General features: G+C 42.7%; 1 protein-coding gene across 1 annotated transcript in view; it reads right to left on the reverse strand.

Annotated features, from left to right (window-relative positions):
- Positions 1–4,291, reverse strand: part of Tulp3 (tubby like protein 3) — a 46,975-nt gene that overhangs the window by 29,544 nt on the left and 13,140 nt on the right. The window lies entirely within an intron of this gene.

A 4,291-nucleotide genomic window follows, 5' to 3' on the forward strand; every position in this document is an offset into this window, starting at 1 on the left:
TGTGTGTGTGTCCAGCTCAGCCCACCAGGGGGCGGGGCTGGCTGGCATGTGGTGCTGGGGGATTGAACCGCGGTCCCTGTGCGTTGCTAAGCTTGTTCTAAGAAGGTGCTTTAGACCACTGAGCCATCTCACCAGCCCCAGTGTGGGAAAATTTTTGCCAGCCATTCCTCAGACAAAGGACAACATCTAGAATATATAAAAAACTTAATCAGACCCTCCAAATTTCAAGACTCAATCCAAAACTGGGCATCTGAAATGAATATATACTTCTCAGATGAAATAGAATCAGCACGAAAATATATGAAAAAAATGTTCAACACCACTGGTCATTTGAGAGACGCAAATTAAAACAACACTCAGGGGGCTGGTGAGATGGCTTAGTGGTCTAAAGCACCTACTTAGAACAAGCTCAGCTAAGCAAAGCACAGGGACCGCGGTTCAATCCCCCAGCACCACATGCCAGTCAGCCCCGCCCCCTAGTGGGCTGAGCTGGCCACACACTAAATAAATAAATAAATGTTTAAAATAAATAAATAAATAAATAAAACAACACTCAGATTCTATCTCACTCCAGAGAGAATGGCTATCATCAAAAAAAATGAAACAAGAACAAATGCTGGTGGGCTGTGAGGAAAAAGGAGCTCTTTACTACTGTTCAAATCACTGGAAATTCCGCTAAAAATGAAAACTAGAGGTTCCATTTGACCCAGCTATTTCCCAGTTGTCTTCCTGAAAGAATTAAATGCATCACAGTATACGATACATGCACACCCATGCTTGCAGCAGCAGCTTCTAATAGCTAAATCTTGGAAACAGCCCCAATGCTCACCAGCTGATGAATGGATAAAGACAATGTGGTGGTGTTTTTTTTAAATAATGGAGTATTACTGTCATAAATAAGGATAAGTTTGATACATTCCTAGGTAAATGGATGTACCTTGAGAACATATTCTTAGGTGAAATAAATTGGGCCCACATGTGTAAATAGGACATGGTTTCCCTGGTATGAGAAATCAAAAGTATAAATAAGGACCAAAATGTATAACAGACATTGGAAAATGGGAAGAAAATGTTGAAATAAGAAGCGGAGCAAGTAAAGGGGGGAAGAAAAGCAGGGACAAGAAAAAAAAAAAAAGAATACAAGGAAAAAATGGAGATAAAAGTTGGCCATAGTGGCAAATGCCTGTAATTACAGCACTCAAGAGGCTGAGGCAGGAAGACTGCTGTGAATTGGAGGCCAGCCTGAGCTAGAAAGTGAATTCAAGGCTAAGCTGAACTATATAGCAAGACCTTGTCCTTTTTATTTAAAAAAAATTTTTTTTGGTACCAGGTATCAAACTCAGGACCTTGTGCTTGCCAGGCAGGCATTGTGTCATTGGGCATTCTCCCTGGCCCAAGCAGGGGGGTACAACAAAATAGTCAAAGTTGACTTTTTGATGCCCTAAATACAACTAAAATATAAGAGGTGATCAAAATATATGGTGAATGTTTCAATTAAAATTATTTATTACAGTAACGGTCCCTTCATTAAGCCCCCTCTAATAGCCCCTCCTTCTGAACACACTTGCCCCATCATTCTTGCCACTTTCTTTTTCTTTTTCTTTTTTTTTTTCTGTGGAACCAGGGTTTTGAACTCAGGCCCTTGTGCTTGCCAGGCAAGCACTTATTCTACTGAGCCATTTCCCTGGCTCCACTCTTGCCACTTTCTGCAGAAGTTCTGGAGGTCCTCTTTCATGTCTTTACATGGTGTAATCAAGAAACCCAGGAGCATTACTGCTGAGTGGCATCAAGTGGGAAGGCAGGACTGTCCACGTAGGAAGTGGGAGAGGGAAAGCTGGATGGAGGTGTGGGCAGGGCCTTTCACTTTCAAACATCGCAGGGCACAGCCAGATGATTCTCGGGGGCCCATATAGAACTCTCCAGCTCCCAGGAGGTATGGAAGGCATGCAGGAAGCCAGAAGCCACCAGGGCCCGCTACCATGACTCTTCAGGGTAACTTTTCCTCTTTCCTCTTGTTTGGCCCAAGTTCGCGCTACAGAGCCAGTTCTTCCCTTACCCATTCATCTTTCACCTTTAAAATAAATTTTTGGCACCATTTTCAACTGGGCTTGTCTGATTCTTTGTTTGAGACAGGAAAGCCTTGAATACTTTGAGTTGGTGAACATTTCTTTGTTGTTGTTTTTTGAGACAGGGCCTCATTATGTAATGCAAGCTGGCTTTACACTCTCTTATAAGCCCAAGTTGGGCTACAACTCACAGTGGTCCTCCTGCCTCAGCCTCCTGACTGCTAGATTACAGGCATGTAGCACAACACCTCACATGGAGCCATTTTTCTTTTTTACAGAACTGCCTGAAATCATCCCCACTTGCCTTGTTCATGGCATAGCTCCTGGTTCTTCCCCAAAGTCAAAACGACAATGAAGGTACAGTAAACATTTTGAACTGATTCTGAACATTGAGGCAGCCATGACAGTGCTGCTAGAAACCTCAGGAGAAAGGGCATCCAAAGCAGGAGGACAGAGGTCTGCAGCAAGCCTGGGCTACACAGGCCATCCTAGACTACACACAGAAAGACCCTGTTTCAAAAAGCTATTTGATTTTTTGAAATCTATGGGGGATATTTTTTCCTTTGGCTTTGTATGAAGACAGATGTCTTGTGACCAGAATAAAAACAGTGGAGGAGGATGGTGTGTAGACATTTTAGATAATCAAGATCCTGTTTTGTTTTGCTTTGTTTTGGGTACTGGGAATCAAACTCAAGACTTTGCTCTTGGGCTGGGGGAGATGGCTCAGTGGAATAAGTGCTTCCCTGGCAAGTGCAAAAGCCTGAGTTCAATCCCCAGTTCTGCCAAAAAAAAAAAAAGATTTTGCTCTTGCCAGGCAAGCACTGTGCTGCTGAGCTACATCCCTGGCTGAGGGGAGCCCTCTGAGGGACAGTAATGACAATGTATCCTTTAGTAAATTTTAGAAGAATTTAAGGATTCACTGCATTTTTCAATTAATTATTGTGTTGCTTTCAAAATTTAAGTGTCACATAAGCTAAACTTCCATAGTGTGCAGAGTGCTAGGGATTGAGCCCAGGGCCTTCCCTGAGCTCAGTCCTTTGTAAATTTATATATATAATTTTGAAACAGGATCTCACTACATAGTCCAGGTTGGCCACCAATTCACCACAATCCTCCTGCCTCAACGTCTCAAATGCTGAGATTATAGGTATGCACCATCATGCCTAGTTAAATTTTTTAAATTTTGAGACAGGGTCTTGTTAAATTGTCTAGGTGGGACTCAAACTTGAGATTCTCCTACTTCACAGTCTCAGAGTGCTGGGATTATAGAAATGCCCCACTATGCTCAGTTTATAAACTACAAGTCTATAACCTGTTTCTTTTTTTCTCACAATCCTCCTGCCTCAGCCTCCTGACCATAAACTTTCAATGTTCCAATTCCCTTCAGAATTATAGAAAAATTAAAAAACCCATCTCCTCTAGAGTCGAGTAATGTTAAGATAAGTAAGGAAGGAGATGACCTGGGGCTCACAGATCCTGAATAGACCCAGAGCACAGGCCCGTGTGAGTGAGTGAGAGGACCCGGGGCTGCCGGATCCTGAATCGACCCAGAGAGCAGGCCTGGTGTGTGAATGAGTCCACCAGGGGCCCACTGTATCCTCATTCGACCCAGAGTGCAGGCCCAGTGTGGAACCCTTCAGCATAACTCCCTGCAAAGAGGCTAGAGGCAAGACCCACCCAGATGATTCAGAAGCAGAACATCTTGCCAGAGTGACACAAAGGGTTCAACTCCAACAGCTGCAGCAGGAAGAAGTGGAGCACAGCAGCCAGACACCAGCCAGATCCAAGCAACACCTACCTGGAAGAATCTGAACTTTGTAGATCCAGACCTAGTGCTAAGGTAATAACTTTATCTAAGCTCTACATCAAAGGTCAGAAGACAGTGGTATACAAAATGACAAAGAGAAGGAACAAGATGCAGTCTCAGGCCCTAAGTCCAGCCAGTATAAATGCAGAAGACACTAGCATAGAAGAAACTGGAAATCACACACCAGATATCTCTGAAATAATAGCGTTGGAAGTAAAGAAACAACTGCTGAAAGGTATAGAAGAAATCAGATCAGAAATAATTTTGGAACTAAAAAATTTAGTGATAACTATAATCAAAGAAGTACTAAGTGCTTCTAAAGAATACACTGATAAAAAATACAGCTGAATACAAAAATGATGGAACCCCTGAATAAGCAATATAGGAAAGAAATAGAATGTATGAAACAGGTTCAAAG

Source organism: Octodon degus, unplaced genomic scaffold, assembly GCF_000260255.1.
Source record: "Octodon degus isolate 3935 unplaced genomic scaffold, OctDeg1.0 scaffold00355, whole genome shotgun sequence".
In the NCBI taxonomy this organism is placed as follows: Eukaryota; Metazoa; Chordata; class Mammalia; order Rodentia; family Octodontidae; genus Octodon; species Octodon degus.